Source organism: Urocitellus parryii, chromosome 7, assembly GCF_045843805.1.
Source record: "Urocitellus parryii isolate mUroPar1 chromosome 7, mUroPar1.hap1, whole genome shotgun sequence".
In the NCBI taxonomy this organism is placed as follows: domain Eukaryota; kingdom Metazoa; phylum Chordata; class Mammalia; order Rodentia; family Sciuridae; genus Urocitellus; species Urocitellus parryii.
The window spans coordinates 159,294,957-159,310,484 of NC_135537.1; the positions used below are offsets into that span (position 1 = coordinate 159,294,957).

The 15,528-nt window shown below is 44.6% G+C and overlaps 1 non-coding gene across 1 annotated transcript; it reads right to left on the bottom strand.

Moving 5' to 3' along the window:
* Positions 1–9,342: 9,342 nt before the first annotated feature.
* Positions 9,343–9,414, bottom strand: Trnaq-uug (transfer RNA glutamine (anticodon UUG)). The gene has a single exon. It is a non-coding gene; the product is annotated as a tRNA-Gln (tRNA).
* Between the last annotated feature and the right edge of the window lie 6,114 nt (positions 9,415–15,528).

A 15,528-nucleotide genomic window follows, 5' to 3' on the forward strand; every position in this document is an offset into this window, starting at 1 on the left:
CAATTAAGGAGGTGACCATTCCATTGGGGAGAGGTGAGAAAGCCTGAATTAGGACAGTGGCCATGTGGCAGGTTGTTGGGTGGTAGGTTGAAGAGTTGTCGAGTGGTGAGTTTTCAAGGATGGTATCCAAGCCCCTGGCTTGGAGAATTTACTAGATAGGATTGAAAGCAAATGTCTGAAAACAAACCAAATGTACACCATGATCGTAGGTACACCTGCAGTCTCAGCCTCCCTTCCCCACAGCCTGAAGGCAGAGTAAGGGTAAGTTCAGGTGAGGTCATGGTCAGAACCCTGTATCTCCACTTCATGATAGCATCCTGGCTCCATCTCACCACTGTGCAACCCAGAGTGAGTTCAGTCAGCCTCAATATACCCAGTTGAAGAGAAGGAAGGGAAGAGGACTGAGAACAACATTTATTGCAATAATTCTTATCTCAGAAAATGGGAAAGGGAAATACTCCACATGGTTCCATTAAGAAAGGAGAAAGAGGCTGCTCTCTTCCTCTCCTTTTCTTCCCCTTTGGCATCCCCCCAATAAATTCTCTTGGTTGAAAAAAAAAAAAAAAGAAAGGAGAAAGAGATGGGGCCGGCCTCATGTCATCCTAGGCCACGTGGCTATGCGTCTTTCTGCCTACCTGGCCTGGCCCTTCTCCTTCCTTCAGGCAGAACCTCCTCGAATGGGTGCTTGGTCCCAGAGGTGACTGTAACTTTCTTCCTGAGAGGTTGGAGCCCTCCTGGGACTCGGCACAGAGAAGTGGTTTATTCAGCTTGCTTTCACTCAGAGTGGCTCAGATGATCTCTGGCTCCTGCATCCTTTTCCTGGTCACCCTGAGGTATGGTAACAGCCTGAATCTCAAGACAGGATATCAGCCCAACACTCTGACTCCTTTCCTTTTTTTTTTTTTTTTAATTTGTTTGTTTATTTGCCATCAAGAGCCTCAAAATGCCAAGTAGAGATCTCAGCCTCCATTTGAAGGAATTACAATGCTGTGTCTGACAGCAGCATTCCTTCCTGCCATGCCCACACCTCACACGGCAGGGTGAGGATGGAACTGACCATTCTAAGAAGAGTGGGCCATTTTTTTTTTAGAAGGGGCGGGGGGGGGGGTGTTCCGGGATCCAGGGGGCACTTAACCACTGAGCAACATCCCAGCCCTTTTTATTTTGAAACAGCGTCTTGCTTAGTTACCTAAGGCCTTGCTGAGTTGCTGACTTTGAACTTGCTGGGACTAAAGGCGTGTGCCATCCAGCCCAGCAAGAGGGGGCCATTGTTGTCATCCAAGACATCCATCCCTACCTTGATCCCAGAGATCCTTAAATATTTTAGGGGTGAAAGGAAAGCACCGTTTAGGGCCAGAAGTGCAGCTCAGTGGTAGAGTGCTTGCCTAGTGTGAGCAAAGCCCTATGTTTGGTCCTCAGCACTAGGGGAAAAAAAAAAAAAAAAGAAAAGAAAGAAAGCACTGTGTGTTGTCACTGGCTCAATTCAGAACACACCCAGCAGATTTTCAGACAGCGCCTCACCTGTGCACAGCAGGGTCTCCCAGCTGGGCTGGTGGCACCACATTGGGTCTTTTTTGTGGGGGGCAACAGGTACCAAGGATTGAACTCAGGGGCACTGGACCACTGAGCCACATCCCCAGCCCTATTTTGTATTTTATTTAGAGACAGGGTCTCACTGAGTTGCTTAGCGCTCTGGTTTTTGCTGAGGCTGGCTTTGAACTCCCAATCCTCCTGCCTCAGCCTCCCAAGCTGCTGGGATTATAGGCATGCACCACCATGCCCGGCCACACTGGGTCTTTACCAGGCCATCCTATCACTCTCTAGGCCACCTGCTTCCAGATGCTGGACTCATGATAAGATTAGTGAATGCTTTCAATATTACCCACTTTCTTTCTTCCTTTTTTTTCTTCAGTGATTTTATTTTGAAATAATTTTAGATTTACAGAAGAGCTGCAGAGATACCATGGAGAGTTCCCCTATGTCCTTCATCTGTTTTCCCTGATGTTAGCCTCTTACATAACCATGGCACTTTCATTAAAACTAAGAAATTAACACTGATCCAATGCTATTAACTAAGCTCTAGACTTTATTTATACTTCCCCAGCTTCTTCACTAATGTCATACTTTTTTCCCAGGACTCACACTACATCTAGTGCTTTGCTTCTTTTGCTGGGAAGAGTTTTTTGGCTAAACATAGTATGGCCCAAGATGCCATGGCCATTAGAAGGCATTCCATAAATCTGTACATGTTGGTGTTGGCAGGAACATAACACAGAAAATGCAAACCCAATTTCTTTTCTTTTTTTTTTTTTTTTTTGGTACCAGGGATTGAACTCAGGGGCACTTAACTACTAAGCCATAACTCGGCCCCCCTCCATTTAAAAAAATATTTTTAGCTATAGATGGACATAATAACTTTTTTTTCTTATTTATTTATTTTTATATGGTGCTGAGGACCAAACCCAGTGCCTCACAAGTGCCAGGCAAGTGCTCTGCCACCGAGCCACAACCCCAGCCCATCATCCCAGGCCTTTTTATTTTTTATTTTGAGACAGGGTCTCACTAAGTTGCTTGTGGTCTTGCTGAATTGCTGAGGCTGGCTTTGAACTCATGATCCTCCTGCCTCAGCCACCCAAGCTGCTGGGATTGCAGGTGTGGGCCACTGTACCCAGTTAAACCCAGTTTTTGAATAATGCCTACTCCAATGAGGAAAATTTTCTGTTCCTTCCAGGGAATTGGCTGGTTGGGCTGAGGTCTGATACTGTAAGAGGGGCTCATGGCTGTCACCATTGCTGGCTCAATAGATAGTGGTAGAGCCAGGGTGGCCATAATGAAGAAAATTCCAAACTCTTCTTCCCATGAATAATCTCCTTTCCTGCTTCTCTAGCTGTTTAGTTTCCTGAGAACTAGCCAGCCCAGTGGTCACCAGGTCTCTGAGTTAGGAAGAGCCTCCTCTGCTGGGTTCTTCTGGGAAACATCCACAGTACAAATACTTTCAGTCTGTGGACTTGCCTTAAAGTGAATTCAGCCTCAATAGCTCTCCCCAGGTCTCCTGTCTTTTGTCCTTCAGTTATGCTCCAAGACCTTGATCACCTAACCAGAACCTTAACTGTTTCCCAGGAGTCAGACAGGAAGCAATTCTTTTCTCTGCTGAGTGCTAGGGCAACTTAGAGAACAGCAGTTCCCAGAGAAATGGGAAGAATTATGATCCAGCCACTCAGATCAGGAACTGAATTGGGTAGGTAGAGTTACAATGGAGAGGTGATAACTAATTAGAATAAATTTTAAAAGTTAAAAAAAAAAAGAATGGAGAGGTGACAACTGTAGAAATCATCAGGAAGTAACATTTCCAACATCTTTTTTTTTTTGGTGGCATTGGGGATGGAACGCAGGGCCACCATCTTGAGATTAAATAGAGGACAGAGAGAACACCTTTATCAAGGATGCCTTTACCAACTTAATCATTTCTTCCTGGATGACTGGGTGAATGGTGATGTCACTAAGTGGACCTCCATCCCCACCAGGTGATTCTCTGCGCCTCCCGTGGCTTCTCCTCCCTCCCCTAGGGCCCCCGTTGAGAATCACTGAGAGGTGGTAGCTGGCATGCAAGAGTGGCCGAGATTGCTCAAGAGGGCTGTATGTGTGACAGGGGCCAAGAATAGAACTTGAAGGAACCCCAGCAGCTGAGGCTGGGTGGAGGGGGAAAAGAGATGAAGAGGACCAAGACGGGAGGGCTGGAGGTGTGAGTGAGCCAAGCAGAGACCCAATAATCGACATTTAGATGATCCCGGTCAGTAAAATGATGTCAAGCCAGGAGGAAGGAGGAAAACGGAAGGAACGCTCTTGAACTCTGGAGTTCCTGGTCAAACAATACAGAGCCAAGTTTCAAATTCCCTATTACCTTCCTTCCACACCCCACTGGGGACTCCCAGGACAGATCCCTCGGTGTCACGGAAGGGAGAAGGACAGCGGAGTGGTTAGAGTGGCCTCAGCTCGTGTGCAGATGAGGCAGTCTTACCCAGGAAGCTGGAAGGGGAGAGATGTAAAATGTTAGGAAGTAACATTTCTTGTTCGTGGGACAGGACTGTGTCTGTGTGGCACCTTGATGCTGTGGGCAGAGGATGATTAATCCACCATGACATCAGGCCTGAAGAAGGTCCATTGTTGCCCTCTGCCCCACCTCCCCTATTCTCTACCTGAGCTTGATGCCTGGGACAGACCAACCTCATGTGTATTCCAGCTGTGGGGTTACACAGGGCCCCATGCTTAGAGGGGCCTATGCTAGAGGGGGATGGAAAATGCTCTACTGTCACTGTCTGGAAATTCTCAATAATTTTTGAATAAGGACCTTACATATTACATAAAGTATATAACTATATAATGTAATATATTATATGATATGTCTGGTCCTACGTAGGGGAGATAGATGCCCCAGGTGGATGGAAGTGGCAGGATGCTTATCCAGGGACTGGGTATAAGGAGGACTTCTGGTCAGCATGAAAATGACCCTGCTCCTGGGCTCCTCCAGCATTTCTGACGGTGTTCTTGGGAGAGGGAGGAATGGGGAGGTGGATACTCCATGGGCCCCTCTGATTTCTGACTCTCCACAGACCAGGGAAATGGAAGGGGTGCATGACTCATCCTCCACAGTGTCAGGGCCGAGGAATTAGGAACCAGGAGGCCAGGAGAGCAGAGAGCAATGAAGAGTCTCACGAGGATTTGGCTCTTCCTGGCCCCTGCCCCCACCTAATCATGCTAATTCCAAACCACACTAATTCCTGTTGATTCTACCTTCTAAAGCTCTCACACATTTATCTGTTTATCATTTTGCTCCCTCTGCCTTGCCCTTAAAGATCCATGACCAGCTCCCCCGCCAGCTGCAGCCTGCTCTCCACCTGGTGGCTAGTGTGTTCTCTGTGGCTCCCTTGCTTAAAACCCTTCTTGACTCTTCACTCTATAAGATCAAGTCAAGGCTCCTAGGGACCAAGGACATCCAGGCCCTACCCCGTGGGGCCCCTGCTCACCCTAACCCCTGGCCTCCACTCATTAACATGAAGCGCCTTTCAATTTCTTGACAGATTCATGCATTAAACACCCTTTATCCTGTGACTTTTCTTTATCTGGCTAATTCACATAGTAAGTCACAGCTAAGTTAAGCATCCTGTGAGCTTCCTCTGGCTCCCTGAGTACCCGAGACTTTGTGACTGCATAGAGGAACTCAAATGGTAGATGGTTCCAAATTCAAGAGGTGCAAAAAGGATGCAGTAGCCAGGCACAGTGGTGCACACCTGTAACCCCAGCAGCTCAAGAGACTGAGACAGGAAGATCACAAGTTCAAAGCCAGCCTCAGCAATTTAGTGAGGCCCTAAGCAACTTAGTGAGACCCTGTCTCTAAATAAAATATAAAAAAGGGTTTGGGATATAGATCAGTGGTTAAGCACCCTGGGTTCAATTTCCAGTTTTTTTTAAAAAAATGTCTGGAGGGGGTGCCGCAGACAGTCCCTTTCTCTTCTCTCTCCCTCTGGTTTCATTAGAGAAGCTAATGTTTCCAGATTCTGTTGTAACCTTCCAGAGATGTTTTGTGCAAACATAAGCCAATCCAGAGAAACACTCCCTATACAAATGGCACACTTATATGCTATTCTGAGATTTTTGTGGAGGCTTCCTTTTTGAAAGCTCACCTTGCTGGATTTCACCTACATTTGTGCCCACATATACTCCTGAACCTACCGTTGTATGCTGTATGTTAGTCTTTGTTTTCGATCAAGATTTCAAATTCCTTGGGCTAGGTTTGTGGTTCAGTGGTAGAATACTCGTCTCCCATGTGTGAGGCACTGGGTTCAATCCTCAGCACCACATTAAAAAAAAAAGAAATAAAAATAAACAAATATAAAGATTTCAAGTTCCTTGAGGGCAGAGATCAAGTCTTGCTTTATTTTGTATTTCCTCAAACCTGGTGGGTGCTTGACTAACTGGTGTGAAACTAAGCATTCTGTAACTCACCCTGCCCCCTGGCACTGTGCACCAGAAAGTGTGAGTGTTGTACACACATTATCTCATGTACAAATGAGCAAACAAAGAAAATGAAAACTGGACAGCACTGGGAACCCAGCAGAAGGGAGAGTCCAGACTAGGCACAGACCTGGCTGGGCTGTTGGTCTTGGATGTCAGGTGCTGCCCTCTGCTGGTGACTCTGATCAGGGACAACGTACTGAAGGTACTATTGGGGCTCCTAACCAAAATAAAACCTTTGGAAGGGGCTCCTTTGGAAGGGACTGTCTGAGGGAGAGAGAAAAAGAAAGGGGAGAGAGGGAAAGGTAGTGGGAGAGGGAGAAGGAAGGAAGGAGGGAGGGAGGGAGAGAGAGAGGGGTGTGTTCTCCCCTCAGTTATTGGGGATAGAAAAAGAAGGAGATGAGAGCTTCAGATAATCTGGAGCTAGGAGCAAGAGGACAGTGGGGACGATAGTGAGCTCCCAAATGTTTTGCAAACTGTGAGCTATAAAATCAAATTGATAAGTTGTGAGATCGATAATATATATAATATTACATGTGTAAGGGCATATATTATTTTCTTAAACTTTTGTTTCTGTTTTGTCTCTGTGTGTATACGTGTGTACAGGCTTGTGAGATGAAACAGATGATATTATTGAGGGTTTTGGTGCAAATGAACAAACAAACAAACAAAATGGTGAAAGTTCTGGGAGAAAGAAATGATGAAAAAGCTCATGTTGAGGAAAGCCCTGAGCTGGGGGTGAGAAGTCACAATAGAAAGGAACTTGGCAAGAAGGCAACATATCTTTTTTGGAGCCCAATTTCCACCTTAGAACAGAATTTTCCTACAGGCACACTGACAAAGTGTTTCTTTGAGCCTCCCTAGAAGATTTCCAATCACTAGACACCCAGTATTTCTCAAGACTGATGTGATGATGGACAACTTGAATTGTTAGAAAATTCTTCCTATTTGCCCCTCAAACTTGCACTCCAAACCAAGATTCATCTATTTTATTGCATGTAGTTGTTCATTTGTTTTTTGTTGTTATATAATATCAATTTATGCATAGGCATTCTGTTACTTAAGGACATTTAAGTTCTTTTCTAATTTTTGGTTTTTATATTGCCAATAACATTCTTAAACATGCCTCTAGGTGGACATGTACACATATTTCTGTTTTTGGACTGGAATGAAATTCTAGGTCATAGGGTATGGGCATCTCCAACTTTAGTAGTAAATGTTGAAGTGTTTCTCATCAATATACTCTTGTGAGAATTCAAATGATTCCATGTTCTTGATAACCTTCAGGTTGTAACCTGGTGACTGTGTAGTGGTATCTGCTTGAACTTTTAATTTGTATTTTTGTGTTGATGAATGATCCTCTGCATTTTTTTTTTTTTTTTTTTTTTGTGTGTGTGTGGTGTTGGGGATTGAATCCAGGGCCTTGTGCATGTGAGGCAAGCACTCTACCTACTGAGCTATATTCCTAGCTCTGCATCTTTTAATATGTATTTTGGTTATTTGGGGTTTCCAATAGTGAAGTCCATTCAAACCTTTTGCTACTTTTCTCTTGGTTTTACTATTTTTCTGTAGGTCTTTTTTCTTATTCATTTTTAAGGACTTCTTTATAAGTTATGCATTAAAGTATCTTTCCCTATTCTGTCTTATTTTTTCAATTGTGTGTGTGTGTGTGTGTGTGTGTACATGCACTGGGGATTGAATCCAGGCTTCCGGTGGCTTGCATGCTCTACCACTAACGTCCATCCCCAGCTTTTTTCACTTTCTTTTGTTAAGAACATAGAGTATCACTCTAGTATGATGAAGTTTAGCAAGCCTTCAGAACCTTCTGTATCTTTTACAAAGCCTTTTCTTACCCTGAGATCATAATGATATTCACATACCTGGTCTTTCAAAAGCTTTTTGCTTTTTCTTGGAATTGAAGCCTATACTTTCTGGGATTTATTGCTGTGTTTAGGACAAGTTAAGGAGGAATCTGATATCATATGGGCACAATTGTCCTAGAACCATCTATTTAAAATCAGGTCCTTTCCCCCATTTCTCTGTTGTGCCACCTTTTAAATAAATCAATTGTCCAACTAGGAGGGGCTGTATCTTGATTCTCTTCTATTCTGTTCCATTGGTATATCTATCTATCGTTACACGAATATCACACTATCTTAATTCCTATGGTATACAGTTGATAATAAGTTTTACTCTCTGGCACAACAAATCCGCCCACCAATCATGCTTAGATATTTTTTAAAGCTGGGATCGCTCATACACGCAGATCCATTCAAACGTTTAAGGAGTGTGTGGGTCGGGCGGGGAGGAGGGGTGCTCAGGGGAGAGATGGGGAGACCAAGGATCCTCTGTTTCCATGGCATCCTCCCAAGGGTGGGAACAGATAACCACAGTGCCAATCACCCTGGAGGGAGATCATAAATGCGTCAACCAGCTCCCTTGTCACTTATCCCACAGAGACGAACACTTTTCAAAACCCAGTTACTAATCCAAAGAAGAAACACTCTATTACATCTCTTCCACACTGACCTAGAGGTACGCTCTTTCCCGCAAATTACATGCGCCATGTCCGCATCCTCAATTCCGCTCCTGGCCAGATTCGCCTACAGGTGTGCCGGACCCTGCTGGGGATCCTTTAGAGATTCCCGTCCTCCGCTAGGGAGAAACATCCCATGGATATGAGACCGGCCACCAGAGACATCCTGACGGGGTTAGACAGGGTTAGACGGGGTAAGCTCATTCTCTACGGACCTGCGTTACAACTGAACGACACAGACAATCTCGTAGGCTGAGCAGGGTCAAACTAGGTGAACACTGTCTCCCCACACCACCGTACACACAGCTTTGTGGAACCAGAGCCTGGTTATTGCTTGTGACCAATTGGAGTCCCGCGAGCGCCGTTTCCCCGCCTCTGGCTCTATCCGGCAACTTGATTGGCGGCTCACAGAGCACTCGCGTATAGAATTTGCACAGTAGCCAATAGGAGGAGGAGTCCGGCGGCTCTCGCGTAAGAGTAGGCCTTTAGGCGCGCTGATTGCTGCCAGGCCCCGCCCGGAGCTGCAGCTTCGGGATCTTTCGGGTTCTTTCGGCTATTCCCCTCCAGGGTAAAGTCACGTTCAGTCTCCGATCAACCCGTTTATTTTTCACCCCCGATTCTCGCGCCTGCGCACTGTAACACCAATGATGGCCCTGAAATGAAAGTGTGTTGAGGGGACGGGGTGTGACCCTAAACAGAGGTCCACCAAGTCTGGGAGCGCAGGGCAAAGCCCAAAGTAGTCTCTGCCGCCCTCGGTCCCCAAAACAGAAACTGTAAGACCAAAAGGCTTACTGAGGTCCCACCGAGATTTGAACTCGGATCGCTGGATTCAAAGTCCAGAGTGCTAACCATTACACCATGGGACCTGCTGGCTGCTTTAGGCGGCCGGGAGTCTTCTCAAGCCACGTGGCCTGCTAGGCGGCTTTTCCAAAGTGCCACCGCCTAGGCGGCTAGGTGCTGAGCCCAGGGCCAGACTGGGCGTAAGGAAGCGCAGCAAGGAAACCTTCCATGTCCAGGCGTTCCTGAGCCGGGAGTGTCATCTTTTCCCGCTGCTCTTCCTGCATTCCTTCAGGGATCAGGCCCTGCGTCCCAAGAGTCCAGAGGCCGTGAGTTGGCGGCGACGCTGGGTCGGACTGGGTCAAGAGAAAGCCCCTGGCCGAAGGAGCGGCACATGCAGTCTGGTCGTCGTATTTATTCATTTATTTGTTTATTTACATCGCGACCTCTGTGCGCGGGACGTTTTGGCCCAGCGAGGAGGGAAGCGGACTGGCACGTTAGTGGGGCAGCGGTTCAAACCCCAAAGCACCTGCGATGGGCGAGTGCGCCCCGCCTGGCTCCTGGGCTAGTAGCATGACGCCAGGATAACAAGATTTGCATTTATGCGCCTTCTCCACTTTTGCTTGCGCTTTCAGAGTCGCTCAGAGGGACTCTTGCCCGCCCCGCCCAGCAAAATGCTCACCTGATGGGCAACCTGGCTTTAATCGCTTAGGCTACGACAAGATCAGTTGAAGAAGACACCCCCCCTCTGGCCTCGCCTTTAAGTTGACTGAGACGTAAACACGTTTCTGCAGATCAGTCTGGCAGCGGATAGAATTTCGTGTGCCATTTGACTCAACAATTTCACCTTTGGACTTGATCGTATTGGCATAGTAAGACTAGTGCCAAGATATACGTTGAAGGATCTTCTCAACTATGGTGTTCACTATAGTGTCAATTGGTAAATAATGAAAATATCTATGCAATAAATACTGTGTGAATTTTAGGGAATATTTTATTGTATTGACATGAAAGACATACGTGCCTAAACAAACCAAACAGAAACAAAAATCTATTCGCCAATTAGCATATATAATAAAATCCCACTTATGTAGAAACAAAAAGGCTATTCACATGTGTAACAAAAACCTGCCATTTATTTTGCTGTATGATGTCTGACTCACTTTCTGGAAAAATCTGACTTTGTGTGGGTCGAGGTGACAGCAGGGCTGTGCCCCAAGGTAGATATACTCACTCTCTGGGCTTCTGGCACTCAGAGCAGAAGTGCATGTCCTTAGTGTGAGCCACCCGGATTTGTAATCCTGATGCCTAGAAGCAGGGGTATTTTAGAACTTGTTCTGCTGGTGATGATGGCTGTGGCACCCAACGTCCACAGGGCAGTGTGAGCAACCATGCCATGTCCACTGGAAACACAGCTGGCATCTTTAGGAGACTGCCCAGTATCCTGACCTTAGCTGGTGGGTTCCTGGCTGCCTGGGTCCCCTGAATTCTTGCCCATTTTCCTGAATTTGTTTTTTTAGTCTTCCTCTGGTGGTTATGAGTGATCTGATATCTTTCTAATAAATCCCTTTTCTGCATAATTCTTTATTATGTCCTTTAGTCAAGAACCCAGTTAGCCCAAATCTGAAAAGCTCTGTTGATGATAGTTATCACTGAGAAGTAAATTTATGAGGGTCTTTATGTTTTATGATTGAAAACATTCTTATAATTTATATATTTTAAAAATAAACATTAAGGATTTTTCCTTTAGAGGAACATCCACCCCCCCCCCAAAAAAAAAAAAAAAAAACTATAGCAAGGAGTGTTCTTCTATTAAGACTGGGGTTGGGGGCTGGGGTGGTGGCTCAACGGGGGAGCACTCACTTAGCATGTGTAAAGCCTTGGGTTCAAACTTCAGCACAACATAAGAATAAATAAAATAAAGGTATTGTGTCCAACTCCAACTAAAAAATAAATATTAAAAAAAAAAAAAAGACTAGCGGGGAATGTCTACCTTATCTGAAGCTCAGCTTCCCTGTTTACGTCTTTCTTACAAAGCCTCTGTGAGTACAAGTGAGAGTGCATTACCATTAATTTCTCAGAAGCTACTGTAGAAATCCTGGGGTGGGGGAAGAATACAAGTTGAGTGGATTAGATAAAGGAGAATGAAGGGAAGAGTGGGGGATAGGGATATAAAAGACAGTGCAATGAATCTGACATAACTTTCCCATGTACATGTATGAATATACCACAGTGAATCTCAACATCGTGTACATCCACAGAACTGGGATCCTAATTAGATTAAGATATATTTCGTGTTTCTAAAAATATATCAAAATAGATTCTACTGTCATGAATAACTAAAAAGAACAAATTTAAAAAAAAAGAAATCCTAAAGAGCCAGGATTATATCCTTTGACAATGTATTAGACATATTTATTCCTTTATCATATTTAAAGATGACCCCCACGCTCACTTTTTTACCTACTCACTTGCCCTAGTTCTTCCTTTGCCTTCCCCCCACCTTCTTTCTCAGCTTGAAAAAAAAATCTTCCCAGCTCAAGTGAGATAATCACTGAGATTTCCCATCGTGCATTCTCCAGGTAGCATAAAAAGATCACCTCCCTTAGATTTTTTGTCTTTATTCGCTGGAGTTAATAGGTAATTGTGTAAACAACAAGGCTGTCCCTGCCAATCTTCCTCCCTCTCCACATTGCAGGACTGAATTCTTAAGGGCTGGCTCTAGGGTTTATTGGTCTTTGAATGTGGCTTGTGCCTTTCCAATCTTGGTCACTGAATCACTCCTTAGGGATTCAGGAATCCAGGGGCAAGAAGAAGCCTTCCAGTTTTGGGATTCAGAGACCTTTTACATCACATTAATTAATTTTAAATAACATGGAAAATACAAAAACAAACTCTAATCTTCTTTCCCTAGCATAGCTAGTTTACTTGAACATAAATCCATAGTGTATGACATCCTAGAGATGGCAGAATATTCCTGGGATTAGCAAATTTTAAAATATTCTGTTAAGGGCTGGAGATGAAGTGCAGTTGTAGAGTGCTTGCCTTGTATGCACAAGGTACTGGGTTCAATTCCCAGCACCACCTAAGGAAAAAGCAAAATTCTACCAAGTTTCTTGCTCGATAAAATTCCACTTTGGAATAGTTGAAGTATTCCTATTGACTTACTCTCAACCTATCCTGCTCTATGTCCTCACCACCTAGGTTAGGTGATATATGCTACAAATCACCCTATTTCCCTCTTAGAGCCCTGTTTGAACAGACAAGCCAACAGTGCCTCCTTGTGCTTGGTGACAAGGGACGCTCTGAGTCTTCCTGGACAGCCTGGCTTACTCCTTTTTTTTTTTTTTTTTAAACAAAGCATGAATCCACATTTCATTTTCTTAAATGTTTTCACTTTATTTTTTAAAAATAATTATGTTGGGGAGGGGGGGAGTGTGTATGGGGAGAGATGGTAGAATGAGATGGACACTATTACTCCTATGTTTGGATATGAATGCACGAATGGTGTAACTCTATGCCATGTACAACCAGAGAAATGAAAAGTTGTGCTCCATTGGTGCAAAAAAATAAAAATAAAAATTATTTTAAAAAATTATGTTATCTTTTTAGATTATATAGGTGAAACATTTATAATGGTAAAAGTAGAAAATGCAGAAAGGCATATCTACCTCTTTGGCTAGAGAGCTGGGATCTTTGCAAGCACAAAGGCACAGCAAGGGGACATATGCAATTATACAGATTACTCAATTACATTATGAAAACCTTGATTATCTCTTGGCAAAATTTAAAGATGAGAGAATTAGAATTAGTGCCTAACGTTGAGACACTAAGCAACTCAGTGAGACGCTGTCGCTAAATAAAATACAAAATAGGGCTGGGGATGTTGCTCAGTGGTTGAGTACCCCTGAGTTCAATCCCTGGTACCCCCCCACACACACATACAAAAAAAATGATAATAAAAGAGCTGTGTGTCAAAGTGAATCCTCTATGAAGGCCATTTGACAGAATAGGGCTAAGTGGAAGAGGTAGGGTGGAGGGTTACAGACCTCTTGGAATGTTAATGATCCTGAAACTGTTGCTAATATCTGGACAGTAAGTCTATCAAGACTGTTGAATTTGGGGCAAGGGTTGTGGCTCAGCCATAGAGCGCTTGTCTGGCACATGCGGGGCCCTGGGTTGATCCTCAGCAGCACATATAAATCCATAAACTAAAGGTATTGTGTCCAACTACAACTAAAGAATAAATATTTTAAAAAGACTGTTGAATTATGGGAAATGGTAATGAGAGGGAACAGAGAGATGTGACTAGCAGGAGCATGAGGTTACGGGAATAATTCTATAAACTGGGTATACTATGCTGACTCACACGTACTTTTACTTTTAAAATGCAATTTAGCGCAGCCCTGCCTGCAGGATATGTTACATTCCTCAGCAAACTACCTGTAATCAGCAGGAAATGCAAGCTCCAAGGCTTGATAAGAAAAACCCAAATTACCCTAAAGTGAGGGACTTTGGGACTTTTGCAACCCTTCCACAGACCAGATCCCAGAAATCAGGGAAATAGGAATAATCCTTCCTCACCGTTAAAAAATCTGTAAGAACAGGTTCTATTACTCATTTATTTTATTTTTTTTGGGGGGGGGCCCTGGGGATTAAACCCAGGGACTCATGCATGCTAGGCAAGCACTATACCATTGAGTTGTATCCCTAGTCCAGAACTGGTTCTAATTAAAACTGGTCATCATGGGCCAAAGTGACCTACAATTGTCATGGTAGTAGGGATTTTAAAGTCTGATGTCATCCTACTGTCTGTCAAAAGTCAAGAGATGGGGTCATGTGCTGTGGCACACGCCTGTAATCCCAGCAGCTTGGGAAACTGAGGCAGTAGGTGCTGAGGGCCATTGCCAAGTAGGAATGAAGCATAGAAATTTCCTTGCCAGCGTACCCCATGTTAAATGGACATTGCATGTGTATTTGAGAAAGGTGACCCTGCTCAAGGACGAGGGTGGATCCAGGTTTAGGGTGTATCCTGCAGGTTTTAGGAAGTAATTTGGGTTTAAGGCGTTCCCGGTTTAAGACAATCTGGGTTTAAGGCAGTTCCAGGTTGAAGGTTATGATAATTTGGGTTTAAGGTGTTCCGGTTTAAGACAATCTGGGTTTAGGGAAGTTCCAGGTTTAAGGTTATTGCTGCTGGGAATAGGGCGTTCCTGCTGCCTGAGTTTCCGTTGAGTTCTCGTGGAATTGAGAAAGTATTTGGGACGTGAATTGTGCAGGCAGAACCGGGATTTCCCTAGAACGTGTTTGTAGAGGGCCGGTGTGAGTTCGGGAATAAAGAATTGCTGTTTGAATCTACAAAGCTGTGAGTGGCTCGTGATCTTGTGCCCAGCCAAGACTGCGGCAAGTAGGATCGTGCGTTCAAAGGCAGCCTCAGCACCATCAAGGCACTAAGCAAGTCAGTGAGACCCTGTCTCTAAATAAAATACAAAATAGGGCTGGGGATGTGGCTCAGTGGTTGAGTACCCCTGAGTTCAATCCCTGGAAACCCCCCCCCCAAAGAAAAAGTCAAGAGATGAACCTGGGTGAGACTCTGGAAACTTTCTTGGGACCCCCAATAAAAACTGGAGGGTAAGAGAGGCAAACTGTTTCTTTTTACTTCAAGAGGACTCACTCTCTTTCTTGAGAGTGTCCCCTTTTCCCCTGTCCTATCCCTTCTCAGAAACTCATGCCTTTCACTCTGAGAGACATCTGAAATCTTCTTGACATGACTGCAAAAATTAGGATGAAGGAGAGCTTTTTGTGCTGCCTCCGACTGGCAGAAGTCCCCATGCCCAGTAGGGAAAAAAACAGAATAATTGTATGTTTCAGTGATTTCATGCAGTGTTTAGAATGGTCCTGTAAGAGAGACAAACTTTATGCTGAAGGTGTCCTCTTTTAAGGTTTTAATTCTGATCAGAGTGCCCTGAAATACCAGTTTCCTGGCAGGCTTATAACTGAGTCTTGCAGACCGCAAAAACTGACTCTGCTTCAAGAGAAAGTTAGCACCAGCAGAGACAGGGGACTTCACAGGAGAATAATTTAAGCAAGAGACCAGCCTGCTGACTGCAATGTCTTAAACATTTTCTGTCCACAAAGAGGAAAAATGGGGCAAAGAGTACAAGACAGAGGCCATTCAACTGAGCATAGGTCATGCCTGTGGTTAT